Source organism: Scomber japonicus, chromosome 10 (assembly GCF_027409825.1).
Source record: "Scomber japonicus isolate fScoJap1 chromosome 10, fScoJap1.pri, whole genome shotgun sequence".
NCBI lineage: Eukaryota > Metazoa > Chordata > Actinopteri > Scombriformes > Scombridae > Scomber > Scomber japonicus.
Window position 1 is genome coordinate 27,233,399 of NC_070587.1, and position 22,163 is coordinate 27,255,561.

At 46.3% G+C, this 22,163-nt stretch overlaps 31 non-coding genes across 31 annotated transcripts; all 31 read left to right on the forward strand.

The window, feature by feature from the left end:
* Positions 1-164: 164 nt before the first annotated feature.
* trnap-ugg (transfer RNA proline (anticodon UGG)) lies at positions 165-236 on the forward strand. Its single transcript has one exon. It is a non-coding gene; the product is annotated as a tRNA-Pro (tRNA).
* An 825-nt stretch (positions 237-1,061) lies between these two features.
* Positions 1,062-1,133, forward strand: trnap-agg (transfer RNA proline (anticodon AGG)). The gene has a single exon. It is a non-coding gene; the product is annotated as a tRNA-Pro (tRNA).
* Positions 1,134-1,511: 378 nt separating this feature from the next.
* Positions 1,512-1,583, forward strand: trnap-agg (transfer RNA proline (anticodon AGG)). The gene has a single exon. It is a non-coding gene; the product is annotated as a tRNA-Pro (tRNA).
* A 1,218-nt stretch (positions 1,584-2,801) lies between these two features.
* trnap-ugg (transfer RNA proline (anticodon UGG)) lies at positions 2,802-2,873 on the forward strand. The gene has a single exon. It is a non-coding gene; the product is annotated as a tRNA-Pro (tRNA).
* Positions 2,874-3,198: 325 nt separating this feature from the next.
* Positions 3,199-3,270, forward strand: trnap-agg (transfer RNA proline (anticodon AGG)). The gene has a single exon. It is a non-coding gene; the product is annotated as a tRNA-Pro (tRNA).
* A 378-nt stretch (positions 3,271-3,648) lies between these two features.
* On the forward strand, positions 3,649-3,720 carry trnap-agg (transfer RNA proline (anticodon AGG)). The gene has a single exon. It is a non-coding gene; the product is annotated as a tRNA-Pro (tRNA).
* A 1,209-nt stretch (positions 3,721-4,929) lies between these two features.
* Positions 4,930-5,001, forward strand: trnap-ugg (transfer RNA proline (anticodon UGG)). The gene has a single exon. It is a non-coding gene; the product is annotated as a tRNA-Pro (tRNA).
* Positions 5,002-5,367: 366 nt separating this feature from the next.
* Positions 5,368-5,439, forward strand: trnap-agg (transfer RNA proline (anticodon AGG)). Its single transcript has one exon. It is a non-coding gene; the product is annotated as a tRNA-Pro (tRNA).
* Positions 5,440-6,215: 776 nt separating this feature from the next.
* Positions 6,216-6,287, forward strand: trnap-ugg (transfer RNA proline (anticodon UGG)). The gene has a single exon. It is a non-coding gene; the product is annotated as a tRNA-Pro (tRNA).
* A 784-nt stretch (positions 6,288-7,071) lies between these two features.
* On the forward strand, positions 7,072-7,143 carry trnap-agg (transfer RNA proline (anticodon AGG)). Its single transcript has one exon. It is a non-coding gene; the product is annotated as a tRNA-Pro (tRNA).
* A 378-nt stretch (positions 7,144-7,521) lies between these two features.
* On the forward strand, positions 7,522-7,593 carry trnap-agg (transfer RNA proline (anticodon AGG)). The gene has a single exon. It is a non-coding gene; the product is annotated as a tRNA-Pro (tRNA).
* A 350-nt stretch (positions 7,594-7,943) lies between these two features.
* trnap-agg (transfer RNA proline (anticodon AGG)) lies at positions 7,944-8,015 on the forward strand. Its single transcript has one exon. It is a non-coding gene; the product is annotated as a tRNA-Pro (tRNA).
* Positions 8,016-9,252: 1,237 nt separating this feature from the next.
* Positions 9,253-9,324, forward strand: trnap-agg (transfer RNA proline (anticodon AGG)). The gene has a single exon. It is a non-coding gene; the product is annotated as a tRNA-Pro (tRNA).
* A 772-nt stretch (positions 9,325-10,096) lies between these two features.
* Positions 10,097-10,168, forward strand: trnap-ugg (transfer RNA proline (anticodon UGG)). The gene has a single exon. It is a non-coding gene; the product is annotated as a tRNA-Pro (tRNA).
* Positions 10,169-10,518: 350 nt separating this feature from the next.
* Positions 10,519-10,590, forward strand: trnap-ugg (transfer RNA proline (anticodon UGG)). Its single transcript has one exon. It is a non-coding gene; the product is annotated as a tRNA-Pro (tRNA).
* A 361-nt stretch (positions 10,591-10,951) lies between these two features.
* On the forward strand, positions 10,952-11,023 carry trnap-agg (transfer RNA proline (anticodon AGG)). Its single transcript has one exon. It is a non-coding gene; the product is annotated as a tRNA-Pro (tRNA).
* Positions 11,024-11,810: 787 nt separating this feature from the next.
* Positions 11,811-11,882, forward strand: trnap-ugg (transfer RNA proline (anticodon UGG)). The gene has a single exon. It is a non-coding gene; the product is annotated as a tRNA-Pro (tRNA).
* A 350-nt stretch (positions 11,883-12,232) lies between these two features.
* trnap-ugg (transfer RNA proline (anticodon UGG)) lies at positions 12,233-12,304 on the forward strand. Its single transcript has one exon. It is a non-coding gene; the product is annotated as a tRNA-Pro (tRNA).
* Positions 12,305-12,665: 361 nt separating this feature from the next.
* On the forward strand, positions 12,666-12,737 carry trnap-agg (transfer RNA proline (anticodon AGG)). The gene has a single exon. It is a non-coding gene; the product is annotated as a tRNA-Pro (tRNA).
* A 787-nt stretch (positions 12,738-13,524) lies between these two features.
* trnap-agg (transfer RNA proline (anticodon AGG)) lies at positions 13,525-13,596 on the forward strand. Its single transcript has one exon. It is a non-coding gene; the product is annotated as a tRNA-Pro (tRNA).
* A 378-nt stretch (positions 13,597-13,974) lies between these two features.
* Positions 13,975-14,046, forward strand: trnap-agg (transfer RNA proline (anticodon AGG)). The gene has a single exon. It is a non-coding gene; the product is annotated as a tRNA-Pro (tRNA).
* A 772-nt stretch (positions 14,047-14,818) lies between these two features.
* trnap-ugg (transfer RNA proline (anticodon UGG)) lies at positions 14,819-14,890 on the forward strand. The gene has a single exon. It is a non-coding gene; the product is annotated as a tRNA-Pro (tRNA).
* Positions 14,891-15,691: 801 nt separating this feature from the next.
* trnap-agg (transfer RNA proline (anticodon AGG)) lies at positions 15,692-15,763 on the forward strand. Its single transcript has one exon. It is a non-coding gene; the product is annotated as a tRNA-Pro (tRNA).
* A 378-nt stretch (positions 15,764-16,141) lies between these two features.
* Positions 16,142-16,213, forward strand: trnap-agg (transfer RNA proline (anticodon AGG)). The gene has a single exon. It is a non-coding gene; the product is annotated as a tRNA-Pro (tRNA).
* A 378-nt stretch (positions 16,214-16,591) lies between these two features.
* trnap-agg (transfer RNA proline (anticodon AGG)) lies at positions 16,592-16,663 on the forward strand. Its single transcript has one exon. It is a non-coding gene; the product is annotated as a tRNA-Pro (tRNA).
* A 1,205-nt stretch (positions 16,664-17,868) lies between these two features.
* trnap-ugg (transfer RNA proline (anticodon UGG)) lies at positions 17,869-17,940 on the forward strand. Its single transcript has one exon. It is a non-coding gene; the product is annotated as a tRNA-Pro (tRNA).
* Positions 17,941-18,319: 379 nt separating this feature from the next.
* On the forward strand, positions 18,320-18,391 carry trnap-agg (transfer RNA proline (anticodon AGG)). The gene has a single exon. It is a non-coding gene; the product is annotated as a tRNA-Pro (tRNA).
* A 350-nt stretch (positions 18,392-18,741) lies between these two features.
* trnap-ugg (transfer RNA proline (anticodon UGG)) lies at positions 18,742-18,813 on the forward strand. Its single transcript has one exon. It is a non-coding gene; the product is annotated as a tRNA-Pro (tRNA).
* A 379-nt stretch (positions 18,814-19,192) lies between these two features.
* trnap-agg (transfer RNA proline (anticodon AGG)) lies at positions 19,193-19,264 on the forward strand. The gene has a single exon. It is a non-coding gene; the product is annotated as a tRNA-Pro (tRNA).
* Positions 19,265-20,469: 1,205 nt separating this feature from the next.
* On the forward strand, positions 20,470-20,541 carry trnap-ugg (transfer RNA proline (anticodon UGG)). Its single transcript has one exon. It is a non-coding gene; the product is annotated as a tRNA-Pro (tRNA).
* Positions 20,542-20,920: 379 nt separating this feature from the next.
* Positions 20,921-20,992, forward strand: trnap-agg (transfer RNA proline (anticodon AGG)). Its single transcript has one exon. It is a non-coding gene; the product is annotated as a tRNA-Pro (tRNA).
* The last annotated feature ends 1,171 nt before the right edge of the window (positions 20,993-22,163 follow it).

Genomic DNA, 22,163 nt, shown 5'->3' on the forward strand with positions numbered 1-22,163 from the left:
ACCTGCTGCACATTTTTTTGAGTTCCAGACAATAATTACAAAGCCAGATCAAACACGGAAGACGAGTCAAGGTCAAAAACACAGGTCGAATAATGCGGTCAAGCTAAATGAAGACGGTAATAGCATTCACTGGAGGGGGACATCCCAGATGTCTTGGTTTTCGTGGCTCGTTGGTCTAGGGGTATGATTCTCGCTTTGGGTGCGAGAGGTCCCGGGTTCAAATCCCGGACGAGCCCTCAGCGCAGGAACACGACTGCTTCTATTCAGTTGTCTGACTAACTTTGGAACTGTTGTGAACCTAAGCAACCCTATCAGGGAGTGGAATGTTCAAACACTTCATCTGCATGTTGATGGAAAGGTTGTTTAGACAGGTTCTTCTCACAATGCATCAGGATCTCGTAAGTCAGAGGTGTTGAAAAGTTGTGTATCATGGACGGGCTGCACATTTTTTGGAGTTCCAGACAATAATTACAAAGCCAGATCAAACACGGAAGACGAGTCAAGGTCAAAAACACAGGTCGAATAATGCGGTCGAATAATGCGGTCAAGCTAAATGCAGACGGAAATAGCATTCACTGAAGGGGGAAATCCCAGATGTCATGGTTTTCGTGGCTCGTTGGTCTAGGGGTATGATTCTCGCTTAGGGTGCGAGAGGTCCCGGGTTCAAATCGCGGACGAGCCCTCAGCGCAGGAACACGACTGCTTCTATTCAGTTATCTGACTAACTTTGGAACTTTTGTGAATCAAAGCAATCCTATCAGGGAGTGGAATGTTCAAACACTTCACCTGCATGTTGATGGAAAGGTTGTTTAGACAGGTTCTTCTCACAATGCATCAGGATCTCGTAAGTCAGAGGTGTTGAAAAGTTGTGTACCACGGACGGGCTGCACGTTTTTTTGGAGTTCCAGACAATAATTACAAAGCCAGATCAAACATGGAAGACAAACAAGTCAAGGTCAAAAACACAGGTCGAATAATGCGGTCGAATAATGCGGTCAAGCTAAATGCCGACGGAAATAGCATTCACTGAAGGGGGAAATCCCAAATGTCATGGCTTTTGTGGCTCGTTGGTCTAGGGGTATGATTCTCGCTTAGGGTGCGAGAGGTCCCGGGTTCAAATCCCGGACGAGCCCTCATCGCAGGAACATGACTGCTTCTATTCAGTTGTCTGACTAACTTTGGAACTGTTGTGAACCAAAGCAACCCTATCAAGGACTGGAATGTTCAACCACTTCACCTGTATGTTGATGGAAAGGTTGTTTATACAGGTTCTTCTCACAATGCATCAGGATCTCGTAAGTCAGAGGTGTCGAAAAGTTGTGTACCACGGACGGGCTGCACATTTTTTGGAGTTCCAGACAATAATTACAAAGCCAGATCAAACATGGAAGACAAACAAGTCAAGGTCAAAAACACAGGTCGAATAATGCGTTCGAATAATGCGGTCAAGCTAAATGCAGACGGAAATAGCATTCACTGAAGGGGGAAATCCCAAATGTCATGGTTTTTGTGGCTCGTTGGTCTAGGGGTATGATTCTCGCTTAGGGTGCGAGAGGTCCCGGGTTCAAATCCCGGACGAGCCCTCAGTGCAGGAACACGACTGCTTCTATTCAGTTGTTTGACTAACTTTGGAACTGTTGTGAACCAAAGCAACCCTATCAAGGACTGGAATGTTCAACCACTTCACCTGTATGTTGATGGAAAGGTTGTTTATACAGGTTCTTCTCACAATGCATCAGGATCTTGTAAGGCAGAGGTGTTGACCACAGACCTGCTGCACATTTTTTTGAGTTCCAGACAATAATTACAAAGCCAGATCAAACACGGAAGACGAGTCAAGGTCAAAAACACAGGTCGAATAATGCGGTCAAGCTAAATGCAGACGGAAAGAGCATTCACTGGAGGGGGAAATCCCAGATGTCATGGTTTTCGTGGCTCGTTGGTCTAGGAGTATGATTCTCGCTTAGGGTGCGAGAGGTCCCGGGTTCAAATCACGGACGAGCCCTCAGCGCAGGAACACGACTGCTTCTATTCAGTTGTCTGACTAACTTTGGAGCTGTTGTGAACCTAAGCAACCCTATCAGGGAGTGGAATGTTCAAACACTTCATCTGCATGTTGATGGAAAGGTTGTTTAGACAGGTTCTTCTCACAATGCATCAGGATCTCGTAAGTCAGAGGTGTTGAAAAGTTGTGTACCATGGACGGGCTGCACATTTTTTGGAGTTCCAGACAATAATTACAAAGCCAGATCAAACACGGAAGACGAGTCAAGGTCAAAAACACAGGTCGAATAATGCGGTCGAATAATGCGGTCAAGCTAAATGCAGACGGAAATAGCATTCACTGAAGGGGGAAATCCCAAATGTCATGGTTTTTGTGGCTCGTTGGTCTAGGGGTATGATTCTAGCTTAGGGTGCGAGAGGTCCCGGGTTCAAATCCCGGACGAGCCCTCAGCGCAGGAACACGACTGCTTCTATTCAGTTGTCTGACTAACTTTGGAACTGTTGTGAACCACAGCAACCCTATCAAGGGCTGGAATGTTCAACCACTTCACCTGTATGTTGATGGAAAGGTTGTTTATACAGGTTCTTCTCACAATGCATCAGGATCTTGTAAGGCAGAGGTGTTGACCACAGACCTGCTGCACATTTTTTTGAGTTCCAGACAATAATTACAAAGCCAGATCAAACACGGAAGACGAGTCAAGGTCAAAAACACAGGTCGAATAATGCGGCCAAGCTAGATGAAGACGGTAATAGCATTCACTGGAGGGGGACATCCCAGATGTCTTGGTTTTCGTGGCTCGTTGGTCTAGGGGTATGATTCTCGCTTTGGGTGCGAGAGGTCCCGGGTTCAAATCCCGGACGAGCCCTCAGCGCAGGAACACGACTGCTTCTATTCAGTTGTCTGACTAACTTTGGAACTGTTGTGAACCTAAGCAATCCTATCAGGGAGTGGATCCTGATGCATCTTCTCACAATGCATCAGGATCTCGTAAGTCAGAGGTGTTGAAAAGTTATGTACCACGGACGGGCTGCACGTTTTTTGGAGTTCCAGACAATAATTACAAAGCCAGATCAAACACGGAAGACAAACAAGTCAAGGTCAAAAACACAGGTCGAATAATGCGGTCAAGCTAAATGCAGACGGAAATAGCATTCACTGAAGGGGGAAATCCCAAATGTCATGGTTTTTGTGGCTCGTTGGTCTAGGGGTATGATTCTCGCTTAGGGTGCGAGAGGTCCCGGGTTCAAATCCCGGACGAGCCCTCAGCATAGGAACACAACTGCTTCTATTCAGTTGTCTGACTAACTATGGAACTTTTGTGAACCGCAGCAACCCTATCAAAGAGTGGAATTTTCAAACACTTCATCTGCATGTTGATGGAAAGGTTGTTTAGACAGGTTCTTCTCACAATGCATCAGGATCTCGTAAGGCAGAGGTGTTGAAAAGTTGTGTACCACGGACGGGCTGCACGTTTTTTGGAGTTCCAGACAATAATTACAAAGCCAGATCAAACACGGAAGACAAACAAGTCAAGGTCAAAAACACAGGTCGAATAATGCGGTCGAATAATGCGGTCAAGCTAAATGCAGACGGAAATAGCATTCACTGAAGGGGGAAATCCCAAATGTCATGGTTTTTGTGGCTCGTTGGTCTAGGGGTATGATTCTCGCTTAGGGTGCGAGAGGTCCCGGGTTCAAATCCCGGGCGAGCCCTCAGCGCAGGAACACGACTGCTTCTATTCAGTTGTCTGACTAACTTTGGAACTATTGTGAACCTAAGCAACCCTATCAGGGAGTGGAATGTTCAAACACTTCATCTGCATGTTGATGGAAAGGTTGTTTAGACAGGTTCTTCTCACAATGCATCAGGATCTCGTAAGTCAGAGGTGTTGAAAAGTTGTGTACCACGGACGGGCTGCACGTTTTTTGGAGTTCCAGACAATAATTACAAAGCCAGATCAAACACGGAAGAAAAACAAGTCAAGGTCAAAAACACAGGTCGAATAATGCGGTCAAGCTAAATGCAGACGGGAAGAGCATTCACTGGAGGGGGAAATCTCAGATGTCATGGTTTTCGTGGCTCGTTGGCCTAGGAGTATGATTCTCGCTTAGGGTGCGAGAGGTCCCGGGTTCAAATCGCGGACGAGCCCTCAGCGCAGGAACACGGCTGCTTCTATTCAGTTGTCTGACTAACTTTGGAACTTTTGTGAATCAAAGCAACCCTATCAAGGACTGGAATGTTCAAACACTTCATCTGTATGTTGATGGAAAGGTTGTTTATACAGGTTCTTCTCACAATGCCTCAGGATCTTGTAAGGCAGAGGTGTCGACCACAGACCTGCTGCACATTTTTTTGAGTTCCAGACAATAATTACAAAGCCAGATCAAACACGGAAGACGAGTCAAGGTCAAAAACACAGGTCGAATAATGCGGTCAAGCTAAATGCAGACGGGAAGAGCATTCACTGGAGGGGGAAATCCCAGATGTCATGGTTTTCGTGGCTCATTGGTCTAGGAGTATGATTCTCGCTTAGGGTGCGAGAGATCCCGGGTTCAAATCGCGGACGAGCCCTCAGCGCAGGAACACGACTGCTTCTATTCAGTTGTCTGACTAACTTTGGAACTTTTGTGAATCAAAGCAACCCTATCAAGGACTGGAATGTTCAAACACTTCATCTGTATGTTGATGGAAAGGTTGTTTATACAGGTTCTTCTCACAATGCCTCAGGATCTTGTAAGGCAGAGGTGTCGACCACAGACCTGCTGCACATTTTTTTGAGTTCCAGACAATAATTACAAAGCCAGATCAAACACGGAAGACGAGTCAAGGTCAAAAACACAGGTCGAATAATGCGGCCAAGCTAGATGAAGACCGTAATAGCATTCACTGGAGGGGGACATCCCAGATGTCTTGGTTTTCGTGGCTCGTTGGTCTAGGGGTATGATTCTCGCTTTGGGTGCGAGAGGTCCCGGGTTCAAATCCCGGACGAGCCCTCAGCGCAGGAACACGACTGCTTCTATTCAGTTGTCTGACTAACTTTGGAACTGTTGTGAACCTAAGCAACCCTATCAGGGAGTGGAATGTTCAAACGCTTCACCTGCATGTTGATGGAAAGGTTGTTTAGACAGGTTTTTCTCACAATGCATCAGGATCTCGTAAGTCAGAGGTGTTGGAAAGTTGTGTACCACGGACGGGATGCACATTTTTTTGGAGTTCCAGACAATAATTACAAAGCCAGATCAAACACGGAAGACAAACAAGTCAAGGTCAAAAACACAGGTCAAATAATGCGGTCAAGCTAAATGCAGACGGGAAGAGCATTCACTGGGGGGGGAAATCCCAAATGTCATGGTTTTTGTGGCTCGTTGGTCTAGGGGTATGATTCTCGCTTAGGGTGCGAGAGGTCCCGGGTTCAAATCCCGGACGAGTCCTCAGCGCAGGAACACGACTGCTTCTATTCAGTTGTCTGACTAACTTTGGAACTGTTGTGAACCAAAGCAACCCTATCAAGGACTGGAATGTTCAACCACTTCATCTGTATGTTGATGGAAAGGTTGTTTATACAGGTTCTTCTCACAATGCATCAGGATCTTGTAAGGCAGACCTGTCGACCACAGACCTGCTGCACATTTTTTGGAGTTCCAGACAATAATTACAAAGCCAGATCAAACACGGAAGACAAACAAGTCAAGGTCAAAAACACAGGTCGAATAATGCGGTCAAGCTAAATGCAGACGGGAACAGCATTCACTGGAGGGGGACATCCCAGATGTCTTGGTCTTCGTGGCTCGTTGGTCTAGGGATATGATTCTCGCTTTGGGTGCGAGAGATCCCGGGTTCAAATCGCGGACGAGCCCTCAGCGCAGGAACACGACTGCTTCTATTCAGTTGTCTGACTAACTTTGGAACTGTTGTGAACCAAAGCAACCCTATCAAGGACTGGAATGTTCAACCACTTCATCTGTATGTTGATGGAAAGGTTGTTTATACAGGTTCTTCTCACAATGCATCAGGATCTTGTAAGGCAGACCTGTCGACCACAGACCTGCTGCACATTTTTTTGAGTTCCAGACAATAATTACAAAGCCAGATCAAACACGGAAGACGAGTCAAGGTCAAAAACACAGGTCGAATAATGCGGCCAAGCTAGATGAAGACGGTAATAGCATTCACTGGAGGGGGACATCCCAGATGTCTTGGTTTTCGTGGCTCGTTGGTCTAGGGGTATGATTCTAGCTTTGGGTGCGAGAGGTCCCGGGTTCAAATCCCGGACGAGCCCTCAGCGCAGGAACACGACTGCTTCTATTCAGTTGTCTGACTAACTTTGGAACTGTTGTGAACCTAAGCAACCCTATCAGGGAGTGGATCCTGATGCATCTTCTCACAATGCATCAGGATCTCGTAAGTCAGAGGTGTTGAAAAGTTGTGTACCACGGACGGGCTGCACGTTTTTTGGAGTTCCAGACAATAATTACAAAGCCAGATCAAACACGGAAGACAAACAAGTCAAGGTCAAAAACACAGGTCGAATAATGCGGTCAAGCTAAATGCAGACGGGAAGAGCATTCACTGGAGGGGGAAATCCCAGATGTCATGGTTTTTGTGGCTTGTTGGTCTAGGAGTATGATTCTCGCTTAGGGTGCGAGAGGTCCCGGGTTCAAATCACGGACGAGCCCTCAGCGCAGGAACACGACTGCTTCTATTCAGTTGTCTGACTAACTTTGGAGCTGTTGTGAACCTAAGCAACCCTATCAGGGAGTGGAATGTTCAAACACTTCATCTGCATGTTGATGGAAAGGTTGTTTAGACAGGTTCTTCTCACAATGCATCAGGATCTCGTAAGTCAGAGGTGTTGAAAAGTTGTGTACCATGGACGGGCTGCACATTTTTTGGAGTTCCAGACAATAATTACAAAGCCAGATCAAACACGGAAGACGAGTCAAGGTCAAAAACACAGGTCGAATAATGCGGTCGAATAATGCGGTCGAATAATGCGGTCAAGCTAAATGCCGACGGAAATAGCATTCACTGAAGGGGGAAATCCCAAATGTCATGGCTTTTGTGGCTCGTTGGTCTAGGGGTATGATTCTCGCTTAGGGTGCGAGAGGTCCCGGGTTCAAATCCCGGACGAGCCCTCATCGCAGGAACATGACTGCTTCTATTCAGTTGTCTGACTAACTTTGGAACTGTTGTGAACCAAAGCAACCCTATCAAGGACTGGAATGTTCAACCACTTCACCTGTATGTTGATGGAAAGGTTGTTTATACAGGTTCTTCTCACAATGCATCAGGATCTCGTAAGTCAGAGGTGTCGAAAAGTTGTGTACCACGGACGGGCTGCACATTTTTTGGAGTTCCAGACAATAATTACAAAGCCAGATCAAACATGGAAGACAAACAAGTCAAGGTCAAAAACACAGGTCGAATAATGCGGTCGAATAATGCGGTCAAGCTAAATGCAGACGGAAATAGCATTCACTGAAGGGGGAAATCCCAAATGTCATGGTTTTTGTGGCTCGTTGGTCTAGGGGTATGATTCTCGCTTAGGGTGCGAGAGGTCCCGGGTTCAAATCCCGGACGAGCCCTCAGCGCAGGAACACGACTGCTTCTATTCAGTTGTTTGACTAACTTTGGAACTGTTGTGAACCAAAGCAACCCTATCAAGGACTGGAATGTTCAACCACTTCACCTGTATGTTGATGGAAAGGTTGTTTATACAGGTTCTTCTCACAATGCATCAGGATCTTGTAAGGCAGACCTGTCGACCACAGACCTGCTGCACATTTTTTTGAGTTCCAGACAATAATTACAAAGCCAGATCAAACACGGAAGACGAGTCAAGGTCAAAAACACAGGTCGAATAATGCGGCCAAGCTAGATGAAGACGGTAATAGCATTCACTGGAGGGGGACATCCCAGATGTCTTGGTTTTCGTGGCTCGTTGGTCTAGGGGTATGATTCTCGCTTAGGGTGCGAGAGGTCCCGGGTTCAAATCCCGGACGAGCCCTCAGCGCAGGAACACGACTGCTTCTATTCAGTTGTCTGACTAACTTTGGAACTGTTGTGAACCAAAGCAACCCTATCAAGGACTGGAATGTTCAACCACTTCACCTGTATGTTGATGGAAAGGTTGTTTATACAGGTTCTTCTCACAATGCATCAGGATCTCCTAAGTCAGAGGTGTTGAAAAGTTGTGTACCACGGACGGGCTGCACGTTTTTTGGAGTTCCAGACAATAATTACAAAGCCAGATCAAACACGGAAGACAAACAAGTCAAGGTCAAAAACACAGGTCGAATAATGCGGTCAAGCTAAATGCAGACGGGAAGAGCATTCACTGGAGGGGGAAATCCCAGATGTCATGGTTTTCGTGGCTCGTTGGTCTAGGAGTATGATTCTCGCTTAGGGTGCGAGAGCTCCCGGGTTCAAATCGCGGACGAGCCCTCAGTGCAGGAACACGACTGCTTCTATTCAGTTGTCTGACTAACTTTGGAACTTTTGTGAACCAAAGCAACCCTATCAAGGACTGGAATGTTCAAACACTTCATCTGTATGTTGATGGAAAGGTTGTTTATACAGGTTCTTCTCACAATGCCTCAGGATCTTGTAAGGCAGAGGTGTCGACCACAGACCTGCTGCACATTTTTTTGAGTTCCAGACAATAATTACAAAGCCAGATCAAACACGGAAGACGAGTCAAGGTCAAAAACACAGGTCGAATAATGCGGTCAAGCTAAATGCAGACAGGAAGAGCATTCACTGGAGGGGGAAATCCCAGATGTCATGGTTTTCGTGGCTCATTGGTCTAGGAGTATGATTCTCGCTTTGGGTGTGAGAGGTCCCGGGTTCAAATCCCGGACTAGCCCTCAGCGCAGGAACATGACTGCTTCTATTCAGTTGTCTGACTAACTTTGGAACTGTTGTGAACCAAAGCAACCCTATCAGGGACTGGAATGTTCAACCACTTCACCTGTATGTTGATGGAAAGGTTGTTTATACAGGTTCTTCTCACAATGCATCAGGATCTCGTAAGTCAGAGGTGTCGAAAAGTTGTGTACCACGGACGGGCTGCACATTTTTTGGAGTTCCAGACAATAATTACAAAGCCAGATCAAACATGGAAGACAAACAAGTCAAGGTCAAAAACACAGGTCGAATAATGCGGTCGAATAATGCGGTCAAGCTAAATGCAGACGGAAATAGCATTCACTGAAGGGGGAAATCCCAAATGTCATGGTTTTTGTGGCTCGTTGGTCTAGGGGTATGATTCTCGCTTAGGGTGCGAGAGGTCCCGGGTTCAAATCCCGGACGAGCCCTCAGCGCAGGAACACGACTGCTTCTATTCAGTTGTTTGACTAACTTTGGAACTGTTGTGAACCAAAGCAACCCTATCAAGGACTGGAATGTTCAACCACTTCACCTGTATGTTGATGGAAAGGTTGTTTATACAGGTTCTTCTCACAATGCATCAGGATCTTGTAAGGCAGAGGTGTTGACCACAGACCTGCTGCACATTTTTTTGAGTTCCAGACAATAATTACAAAGCCAGATCAAACACGGAAGACGAGTCAAGGTCAAAAACACAGGTCGAATAATGCGGTCAAGCTAAATGCAGACGGAAAGAGCATTCACTGGAGGGGGAAATCCCAGATGTCATGGTTTTCGTGGCTCGTTGGTCTAGGAGTATGATTCTCGCTTAGGGTGCGAGAGGTCCCGGGTTCAAATCACGGACGAGCCCTCAGCGCAGGAACACGACTGCTTCTATTCAGTTGTCTGACTAACTTTGGAGCTGTTGTGAACCTAAGCAACCCTATCAGGGAGTGGAATGTTCAAACACTTCATCTGCATGTTGATGGAAAGGTTGTTTATACAGGTTCTTCTCACAATGCATCAGGATCTTGTAAGGCAGAGGTGTTGACCACAGACCTGCTGCACATTTTTTTGAGTTCCAGACAATAATTACAAAGCCAGATCAAACACGGAAGACGAGTCAAGGTCAAAAACACAGGTCGAATAATGCGGCCAAGCTAGATGAAGACGGTAATAGCATTCACTGGAGGGGGACATCCCAGATGTCTTGGTTTTCGTGGCTGGTTGATCTAGGGGTATGATTCTCGCTTTGGGTGCGAGAGGTCCCGGGTTCAAATCCCGGACGAGCCCTCAGCGCAGGAACACGACTGCTTCTATTCAGTTGTTTGACTAACTTTGGAACTGTTGTGAACCAAAGCAACCCTATCAAGGACTGGAATGTTCAACCACTTCACCTGTATGTTGATGGAAAGGTTGTTTATACAGGTTCTTCTCACAATGCATCAGGATCTTGTAAGGCAGAGGTGTTGACCACAGACCTGCTGCACATTTTTTTGAGTTCCAGACAATAATTACAAAGCCAGATCAAACACGGAAGACGAGTCAAGGTCAAAAACACAGGTCGAATAATGCGGTCAAGCTAAATGAAGACGGTAATAGCATTCACTGGAGGGGGACATCCCAGATGTCTTGGTTTTCGTGGCTCGTTGGTCTAGGGGTATGATTCTCGCTTTGGGTGCGAGAGGTCCCGGGTTCAAATCCCGGACGAGCCCTCAGCGCAGGAACACGACTGCTTCTATTCAGTTGTCTGACTAACTTTGGAACTGTTGTGAACCTAAGCAACCCTATCAGGGAGTGGAATGTTCAAACACTTCATCTGCATGTTGATGGAAAGGTTGTTTAGACAGGTTCTTCTCACAATGCATCAGGATCTCGTAAGTCAGAGGTGTTGAAAAGTTGTGTATCATGGACGGGCTGCACATTTTTTGGAGTTCCAGACAATAATTACAAAGCCAGATCAAACACGGAAGACGAGTCAAGGTCAAAAACACAGGTCGAATAATGCGGCCAAGCTAGATGAAGACGGTAATAGCATTCACTGGAGGGGGACATCCCAGATGTCTTGGTTTTCGTGGCTCGTTGGTCTAGGGGTATGATTCTCGCTTAGGGTGCGAGAGGTCCCGGGTTCAAATCCCGGACGAGCCCTCAGCGCAGGAACTCGACTGCTTCTATTCAGTTGTCTGACTAACTTTGGAACTGTTGTGAACCAAAGCAACCCTATCAAGGACTGGAATGTTCAACCACTTCACCTGTATGTTGATGGAAAGGTTGTTTATACAGGTTCTTCTCACAATGCATCAGGATCTCGTAAGTCAGAGGTGTTGAAAAGTTGTGTACCACGGACGGGCTGCACGTTTTTTGGAGTTCCAGACAATAATTACAAAGCCAGATCAAACACGGAAGACAAACAAGTCAAGGTCAAAAACACAGGTCGAATAATGCGGTCAAGCTAAATGCAGACGGGAAGAGCATTCACTGGAGGGGGAAATCCCAGATGTCATGGTTTTCGTGGCTCGTTGGTCTAGGAGTATGATTCTCGCTTAGGGTGCGAGAGCTCCCGGGTTCAAATCGCGGACGAGCCCTCAGTGCAGGAACACGACTGCTTCTATTCAGTTGTCTGACTAACTTTGGAACTTCTGTGAACCAAAGCAACCCTATCAAGGACTGGAATGTTCAAACACTTCATCTGTATGTTGATGGAAAGGTTGTTTATACAGGTTCTTCTCACAATGCCTCAGGATCTTGTAAGGCAGAGGTGTCGACCACAGACCTGCTGCACATTTTTTTGAGTTCCAGACAATAATTACAAAGCCAGATCAAACACGGAAGACGAGTCAAGGTCAAAAACACAGGTCGAATAATGCGGCCAAGCTAGATGAAGACGGTAATAGCATTCACTGGAGGGGGACATCCCAGATGTCTTGGTTTTCGTGGCTGGTTGATCTAGGGGTATGATTCTCGCTTTGGGTGCGAGAGGTCCCGGGTTCAAATCCCGGACGAGCCCTCAGCGCAGGAACACGACTGCTTCTATTCAGTTGTTTGACTAACTTTGGAACTGTTGTGAACCAAAGCAACCCTATCAAGGACTGGAATGTTCAACCACTTCACCTGTATGTTGATGGAAAGGTTGTTTATACAGGTTCTTCTCACAATGCATCAGGATCTTGTAAGGCAGAGGTGTTGACCACAGACCTGCTGCACATTTTTTTGAGTTCCAGACAATAATTACAAAGCCAGATCAAACACGGAAGACGAGTCAAGGTCAAAAACACAGGTCGAATAATGCGGTCAAGCTAAATGAAGACGGTAATAGCATTCACTGGAGGGGGACATCCCAGATGTCTTGGTTTTCGTGGCTCGTTGGTCTAGGGGTATGATTCTCGCTTTGGGTGCGAGAGGTCCCGGGTTCAAATCCCGGACGAGCCCTCAGCGCAGGAACACGACTGCTTCTATTCAGTTGTCTGACTAACTTTGGAACTGTTGTGAACCTAAGCAACCCTATCAGGGAGTGGAATGTTCAAACACTTCATCTGCATGTTGATGGAAAGGTTGTTTAGACAGGTTCTTCTCACAATGCATCAGGATCTCGTAAGTCAGAGGTGTTGAAAAGTTGTGTATCATGGACGGGCTGCACATTTTTTGGAGTTCCAGACAATAATTACAAAGCCAGATCAAACACGGAAGACGAGTCAAGGTCAAAAACACAGGTCGAATAATGCGGCCAAGCTAGATGAAGACGGTAATAGCATTCACTGGAGGGGGACATCCCAGATGTCTTGGTTTTCGTGGCTCGTTGGTCTAGGGGTATGATTCTCGCTTAGGGTGCGAGAGGTCCCGGGTTCAAATCCCGGACGAGCCCTCAGCGCAGGAACACGACTGCTTCTATTCAGTTGTCTGACTAACTTTGGAACTGTTGTGAACCAAAGCAACCCTATCAAGGACTGGAATGTTCAACCACTTCACCTGTATGTTGATGGAAAGGTTGTTTATACAGGTTCTTCTCACAATGCATCAGGATCTCCTAAGTCAGAGGTGTTGAAAAGTTGTGTACCACGGACGGGCTGCACGTTTTTTGGAGTTCCAGACAATAATTACAAAGCCAGATCAAACACGGAAGACAAACAAGTCAAGGTCAAAAACACAGGTCGAATAATGCGGTCAAGCTAAATGCAGACGGGAAGAGCATTCACTGGAGGGGGAAATCCCAGATGTCATGGTTTTCGTGGCTCGTTGGTCTAGGAGTATGATTCTCGCTTAGGGTGCGAGAGCTCCCGGGTTCAAATCGCGGACGAGCCCTCAGTGCAGGAACACGACTGCTTCTATTCAGTTGTCTGACTAACTTTGGAACTTTTGTGAACCAAAGCAACCCTATCAAGGACTGGAATGTTCAAACACTTCATCTGTATGTTGATGGAAAGGTTGTTTATACAGGTTCTTCTCACAATGCCTCAGGATCTTGTAAGGCAGAGGTGTCGACCACAGACCTGCTGCACATTTTTTTGAGTTCCAGACAATAATTACAAAGCCAGATCAAACACGGAAGACGAGTCAAGGTCAAAAACACAGGTCGAATAATGCGGCCAAGCTAGATGAAAACGGTAATAGCATTCACTGAAGGGGGAAATCCCAAATGTCATGGCTTTCGTGGCTCGTTGGTCTAGGGGTATGATTCTCGCTTAGGGTGCGAGAGGTCCCGGGTTCAAATCCCGGACGAGCCCTCATCGCAGGAACATGACTGCTTCTATTCAGTTGTCTGACTAACTTTGGAACTGTTGTGAACCAAAGCAACCCTATCAGGGACTGGAATGTTCAACCACTTCACCTGTATGTTGATGGAAAGGTTGTTTATACAGGTTCTTCTCACAATGCATCAGGATCTCGTAAGTCAGAGGTGTCGAAAAGTTGTGTACCACGGACGGGCTGCACATTTTTTGGAGTTCCAGACAATAATTACAAAGCCAGATCAAACATGGAAGACAAACAAGTCAAGGTCAAAAACACAGGTCGAATAATGCGGTCGAATAATGCGGTCAAGCTAAATGCAGACGGAAATAGCATTCACTGAAGGGGGAAATCCCAAATGTCATGGTTTTTGTGGCTCGTTGGTCTAGGGGTATGATTCTCGCTTAGGGTGCGAGAGGTCCCGGGTTCAAATCCCGGACGAGCCCTCAGCGCAGGAACACGACTGCTTCTATTCAGTTGTTTGACTAACTTTGGAACTGTTGTGAACCAAAGCAACCCTATCAAGGACTGGAATGTTCAACCACTTCACCTGTATGTTGATGGAAAGGTTGTTTATACAGGTTCTTCTCACAATGCATCAGGATCTTGTAAGGCAGAGGTGTTGACCACAGACCTGCTGCACATTTTTTTGAGTTCCAGACAATAATTACAAAGCCAGATCAAACACGGAAGACGAGTCAAGGTCAAAAACACAGGTCGAATAATGCGGTCAAGCTAAATGCAGACGGAAAGAGCATTCACTGGAGGGGGAAATCCCAGATGTCATGGTTTTCGTGGCTCGTTGGTCTAGGAGTATGATTCTCGCTTAGGGTGCGAGAGGTCCCGGGTTCAAATCACGGACGAGCCCTCAGCGCAGGAACACGACTGCTTCTATTCAGTTGTCTGACTAACTTTGGAGCTGTTGTGAACCTAAGCAACCCTATCAGGGAGTGGAATGTTCAAACACTTCATCTGCATGTTGATGGAAAGGTTGTTTATACAGGTTCTTCTCACAATGCATCAGGATCTTGTAAGGCAGAGGTGTTGACCACAGACCTGCTGCACATTTTTTTGAGTTCCAGACAATAATTACAAAGCCAGATCAAACACGGAAGACGAGTCAAGGTCAAAAACACAGGTCGAATAATGCGGCCAAGCTAGATGAAGACGGTAATAGCATTCACTGGAGGGGGACATCCCAGATGTCTTGGTTTTCGTGGCTGGTTGATCTAGGGGTATGATTCTCGCTTTGGGTGCGAGAGGTCCCGGGTTCAAATCCCGGACGAGCCCTCAGCGCAGGAACACGACTGCTTCTATTCAGTTGTTTGACTAACTTTGGAACTGTTGTGAACCAAAGCAACCCTATCAAGGACTGGAATGTTCAACCACTTCACCTGTATGTTGATGGAAAGGTTGTTTATACAGGTTCTTCTCACAATGCATCAGGATCTTGTAAGGCAGAGGTGTTGACCACAGACCTGCTGCACATTTTTTTGAGTTCCAGACAATAATTACAAAGCCAGATCAAACACGGAAGACGAGTCAAGGTCAAAAACACAGGTCGAATAATGCGGTCAAGCTAAATGAAGACGGTAATAGCATTCACTGAAGGGGGAAATCCCAGACGTCATGGATTTCGTGGCTCGTTGGTCTAGGAGTATGATTCTCGCTTAGGGTGCGAGAGGTCCCGGGTTCAAATCGCGGACGAGCCCTCAGCGCAGGAACACGACTGCTTCTATTCAGTTATCTGACTAACTTTGGAACTTTTGTGAATCAAAGCAATTCTATCAGGGAGTGGAATGTTCAAACACTTCACCTGCATGTTGATGGAAAGGTTGTTTAGACAGGTTCTTCTCACAATGCATCAGGATCTCGTAAGTCAGAGGTGTTGAAAAGTTGTGTACCACGGACGGGCTGCACGTTTTTTTGGAGTTCCAGACAATAATTACAAAGCCAGATCAAACACGGAAGACAAACAAGTCAAGGTCAAAAACACAGGTCGAATAATGCGGTCGAATAATGCGGTCAAGCTAAATGCCGACGGAAATAGCATTCACTGAAGGGGGAAATCCCAAATGTCACGGCTTTTGTGGCTCGTTGGTCTAGGGGTATGATTCTCGCTTAGGGTGCGAGAGGTCCCGGGTTCAAATCCCGGACGAGCCCTCATCGCAGGAACATGACTGCTTCTATTCAGTTGTCTGACTAACTTTGGAACTGTTGTGAACCAAAGCAACCCTATCAAGGACTGGAATGTCCAACCACTTCACCTGTATGTTGATGGAAAGGTTGTTTATACAGGTTCTTCTCACAATGCATCAGGATCTCGTAAGTCAGAGGTGTCGAAAAGTTGTGTACCACGGACGGGCTGCACATTTTTTGGAGTTCCAGACAATAATTACAAAGCCAGATCAAACATGGAAGACAAACAAGTCAAGGTCAAAAACACAGGTCGAATAATGCGGTCGAATAATGCGGTCAAGCTAAATGCAGACGGAAATAGCATTCACTGAAGGGGGAAATCCCAAATGTCATGGTTTTTGTGGCTCGTTGGTCTAGGGGTATGATTCTCGCTTAGGGTGCGAGAGGTCCCGGGTTCAAATCCCGGACGAGCCCTCAGCGCAGGAACACGACTGCTTCTATTCAGTTGTTTGACTAACTTTGGAACTGTTGTGAACCAAAGCAACCCTATCAAGGACTGGAATGTTCAACCACTTCACCTGTATGTTGATGGAAAGGTTGTTTATACAGGTTCTTCTCACAATGCATCAGGATCTCGTAAGTCAGAGGTGTCGAAAAGTTGTGTACCACGGACGGGCTGCACATTTTTTGGAGTTCCAGACAATAATTACAAAGCCAGATCAAACATGGAAGACAAACAAGTCAAGGTCAAAAACACAGGTCGAATAATGCGGTCGAATAATGCGGTCAAGCTAAATGCAGACGGAAATAGCATTCACTGAAGGGGGAAATCCCAAATGTCATGGTTTTTGTGGCTCGTTGGTCTAGGGGTATGATTCTCGCTTAGGGTGCGAGAGGTCCCGGGTTCAAATCCCGGACGAGCCCTCAGCGCAGGAACACGACTGCTTCTATTCAGTTGTTTGACTAACTTTGGAACTGTTGTGAACCAAAGCAACCCTATCAAGGACTGGAATGTTCAACCACTTCACCTGTATGTTGATGGAAAGGTTGTTTATACAGGTTCTTCTCACAATGCATCAGGATCTTGTAAGGCAGAGGTGTTGACCACAGACCTGCTGCACATTTTTTTGAGTTCCAGACAATAATTACAAAGCCAGATCAAACACGGAAGACGAGTCAAGGTCAAAAACACAGGTCGAATAATGCGGTCAAGCTAAATGCAGACGGAAAGAGCATTCACTGGAGGGGGAAATCCCAGATGTCATGGTTTTCGTGGCTCGTTGGTCTAGGAGTATGATTCTCGCTTAGGGTGCGAGAGGTCCCGGGTTCAAATCAAGGACGAGCCCTCAGCGCAGGAACACGACTGCTTCTATTCAGTTGTCTGACTAACTTTGGAGCTGTTGTGAACCTAAGCAACCCTATCAGGGAGTGGAATGTTCAAACACTTCATCTGCATGTTGATGGAAAGGTTGTTTAGACAGGTTCTTCTCACAATGCATCAGGATCTCGTAAGTCAGAGGTGTTGAAAAGTTGTGTACCATGGACGGGCTGCACATTTTTTGGAGTTCCAGACAATAATTACAAAGCCAGATCAAACACGGAAGACGAGTCAAGGTCAAAAACACAGGTCGAATAATGCGGTCAAGCTAAATGCAGACGGAATTAGCATTCACTGAAGGGGGAAATCCCAAATGTCATGGTTTTTGTGGCTCGTTGGTCTAGGGGTATGATTCTAGCTTAGGGTGCGAGAGGTCCCGGGTTCAAATCCCGGACGAGCCCTCAGCGCAGGAACACGACTGCTTCTATTCAGTTGTCTGACTAACTTTGGAACTGTTGTGAACCACAGCAACCCTATCAAGGGCTGGAATGTTCAACCACTTCACCTGTATGTTGATGGAAAGGTTGTTTATACAGGTTCTTCTCACAATGCATCAGGATCTTGTAAGGCAGAGGTGTTGACCACAGACCTGCAGCACATTTTTTTGAGTTCCAGACAATAATTACAAAGCCAGATCAAACACGGAAGACGAGTCAAGGTCAAAAACACAGGTCGAATAATGCGGCCAAGCTAGATGAAGACGGTAATAGCATTCACTGGAGGGGGACATCCCAGATGTCTTGGTTTTCGTGGCTCGTTGGTCTAGGGGTATGATTCTCGCTTTGGGTGCGAGAGGTCCCGGGTTCAAATCCCGGACGAGCCCTCAGCGCAGGAACACGACTGCTTCTATTCAGTTGTCTGACTAACTTTGGAACTGTTGTGAACCTAAGCAACCCTATCAGGGAGTGGAATGTTCAAACGCTTCACCTGCATGTTGATGGAAAGGTTGTTTAGACAGGTTTTTCTCACAATGCATCAGGATCTCGTAAGTCAGAGGTGTTGGAAAGTTGTGTACCACGGACGGGATGCACATTTTTTTGGAGTTCCAGACAATAATTACAAAGCCAGATCAAACATGGAAGACAAACAAGTCAAGGTCAAAAACACAGGTCGAATAATGCGGTCGAATAATGCGGTCAAGCTAAATGCAGACGGAAATAGCATTCACTGAAGGGGGAAATCCCAAATGTCATGGTTTTTGTGGCTCGTTGGTCTAGGGGTATGATTCTCGCTTAGGGTGCGAGAGGTCCCGGGTTCAAATCCCGGACGAGCCCTCAGCGCAGGAACACGACTGCTTCTATTCAGTTGTTTGACTAACTTTGGAACTGTTGTGAACCACAGCAACCCTATCAAGGGCTGGAATGTTCAACCACTTCACCTGTATGTTGATGGAAAGGTTGTTTATACAGGTTCTTCTCACAATGCATCAGGATCTTGTAAGGCAGAGGTGTTGACCACAGACCTGCAGCACATTTTTTTGAGTTCCAGACAATAATTACAAAGCCAGATCAAACACGGAAGACGAGTCAAGGTCAAAAACACAGGTCGAATAATGCGGCCAAGCTAGATGAAGACGGTAATAGCATTCACTGGAGGGGGACATCCCAGATGTCTTGGTTTTCGTGGCTCGTTGGTCTAGGGGTATGATTCTCGCTTTGGGTGCGAGAGGTCCCGGGTTCAAATCCCGGACGAGCCCTCAGCGCAGGAACACGACTGCTTCTATTCAGTTGTCTGACTAACTTTGGAACTGTTGTGAACCTAAGCAACCCTATCAGGGAGTGGAATGTTCAAACGCTTCACCTGCATGTTGATGGAAAGGTTGTTTAGACAGGTTTTTCTCACAATGCATCAGGATCTCGTAAGTCAGAGGTGTTGGAAAGTTGTGTACCACGGACGGGATGCACATTTTTTTGGAGTTCCAGACAATAATTACAAAGCCAGATCAAACATGGAAGACAAACAAGTCAAGGTCAAAAACACAGGTCGAATAATGCGGTCGAATAATGCGGTCAAGCTAAATGCAGACGGAAATAGCATTCACTGAAGGGGGAAATCCCAAATGTCATGGTTTTTGTGGCTCGTTGGTCTAGGGGTATGATTCTCGCTTAGGGTGCGAGAGGTCCCGGGTTCAAATCCCGGACGAGCCCTCAGCGCAGGAACACGACTGCTTCTATTCAGTTGTTTGACTAACTTTGGAACTGTTGTGAACCAAAGCAACCCTATCAAGGACTGGAATGTTCAACCACTTCACCTGTATGTTGATGGAAAGGTTGTTTATACAGGTTCTTCTCACAATGCATCAGGATCTTGTAAGGCAGAGGTGTTGACCACAGACCTGCTGCACATTTTTTTGAGTTCCAGACAATAATTACAAAGCCAGATCAAACACGGAAGACGAGTCAAGGTCAAAAACACAGGTCGAATAATGCGGTCAAGCTAAATGCAGACGGAAAGAGCATTCACTGGAGGGGGAAATCCCAGATGTCATGGTTTTCGTGGCTCGTTGGTCTAGGAGTATGATTCTCGCTTAGGGTGCGAGAGGTCCCGGGTTCAAATCAAGGACGAGCCCTCAGCGCAGGAACACGACTGCTTCTATTCAGTTGTCTGACTAACTTTGGAGCTGTTGTGAACCTAAGCAACCCTATCAGGGAGTGGAATGTTCAAACACTTCATCTGCATGTTGATGGAAAGGTTGTTTAGACAGGTTCTTCTCACAATGCATCAGGATCTCGTAAGTCAGAGGTGTTGAAAAGTTGTGTACCATGGACGGGCTGCACATTTTTTGGAGTTCCAGACAATAATTACAAAGCCAGATCAAACACGGAAGACGAGTCAAGGTCAAAAACACAGGTCGAATAATGCGGTCAAGCTAAATGCAGACGGAAATAGCATTCACTGAAGGGGGAAATCCCAAATGTCATGGTTTTTGTGGCTCGTTGGTCTAGGGGTATGATTCTAGCTTAGGGTGCGAGAGGTCCCAGGTTCAAATCCCGGACGAGCCCTCAGCGCAGGAACACGACTGCTTCTATTCAGTTGTCTGACTAACTTTGGAACTGTTGTGAACCACAGCAACCCTATCAAGGGCTGGAATGTTCAACCACTTCACCTGTATGTTGATGGAAAGGTTGTTTATACAGGTTCTTCTCACAATGCATCAGGATCTTGTAAGGCAGAGGTGTTGACCACAGACCTGCAGCACATTTTTTTGAGTTCCAGACAATAATTACAAAGCCAGATCAAACACGGAAGACGAGTCAAGGTCAAAAACACAGGTCGAATAATGCGGCCAAGCTAGATGAAGACGGTAATAGCATTCACTGGAGGGGGACATCCCAGATGTCTTGGTTTTCGTGGCTCGTTGGTCTAGGGGTATGATTCTCGCTTTGGGTGCGAGAGGTCCCGGGTTCAAATCCCGGACGAGCCCTCAGCGCAGGAACACGACTGCTTCTATTCAGTTGTCTGACTAACTTTGGAACTGTTGTGAACCTAAGCAACCCTATCAGGGAGTGGAATGTTCAAACGCTTCACCTGCATGTTGATGGAAAGGTTGTTTAGACAGGTTTTTCTCACAATGCATCAGGATCTCGTAAGTCAGAGGTGTTGGAAAGTTGTGTACCACGGACGGGATGCACATTTTTTTGGAGTTCCAGACAATAATTACAAAGCCAGATCAAACATGGAAGACAAACAAGTCAAGGTCAAAAACACAGGTCGAATAATGCGGTCGAATAATGCGGTCAAGCTAAATGCAGACGGAAATAGCATTCACTGAAGGGGGAAATCCCAAATGTCATGGTTTTTGTGGCTCGTTGGTCTAGGGGTATGATTCTCGCTTAGGGTGCGAGAGGTCCCGGGTTCAAATCCCGGACGAGCCCTCAGCGCAGGAACACGACTGCTTCTATTCAGTTGTTTGACTAACTTTGGAACTGTTGTGAACCAAAGCAACCCTATCAAGGACTGGAATGTTCAACCACTTCACCTGTATGTTGATGGAAAGGTTGTTTATACAGGTTCTTCTCACAATGCATCAGGATCTTGTAAGGCAGAGGTGTTGACCACAGACCTGCTGCACATTTTTTTGAGTTCCAGACAATAATTACAAAGCCAGATCAAACACGGAAGACGAGTCAAGGTCAAAAACACAGGTCGAATAATGCGGTCAAGCTAAATGCAGACGGAAAGAGCATTCACTGGAGGGGGAAATCCCAGATGTCATGGTTTTCGTGGCTCGTTGGTCTAGGAGTATGATTCTCGCTTAGGGTGCGAGAGGTCCCGGGTTCAAATCAAGGACGAGCCCTCAGCGCAGGAACACGACTGCTTCTATTCAGTTGTCTGACTAACTTTGGAGCTGTTGTGAACCTAAGCAACCCTATCAGGGACTGGAATGTTCAACCACTTCATCTGCATGTTGATGGAAAGGTTGTTTATACAGGTTCTTCTCACAATGCATCAGGATCTCGTAAGTCAGAGATGTCGAAAAGTTGTGTACCATGGACGGGCTGCACATTTTTTGGAGTTCCAGACAATAATTACAAAGCCAGATCAAACACGGAAGACAAACAAGTCAAGGTCAAAAACACAGGTCGAATAATGCGGTCGAATAATGCGGTCAAGCTAAATGCAGACGGAAATAGCATTCACTGAAGGGGGAAATCCCAAATGTCATGGTTTTTGTGGTGCGTTGGTCTAGGGGTATGATTCTCGCTTAGGGTGCGAGAGGTCCCGGGTTCAAATCCCGGACGAGCCCTCAGCATAGGAACACAACTGCTTCTATTCAGTTGTCTGACTAACTTTGGAACTTTTGTGAACCGAAGCAACCCTATCAAGGAGTGGAATTTTCAAACACTTCATCTGCATGTTGATGGAAAGGTTGTTTAGACAGGTTCTTCTCACAATGCATCAGGATCTCGTAAGTCAGAGGTGTTGAAAAGTTGTGTACCATGGACGGGCTGCACATTTTTTGGAGTTCCAGACAATAATTACAAAGTCAGATCAAACACGGAAGACGAGTCAAGGTCAAAAACACAGGTCGAATAATGCGGTCGA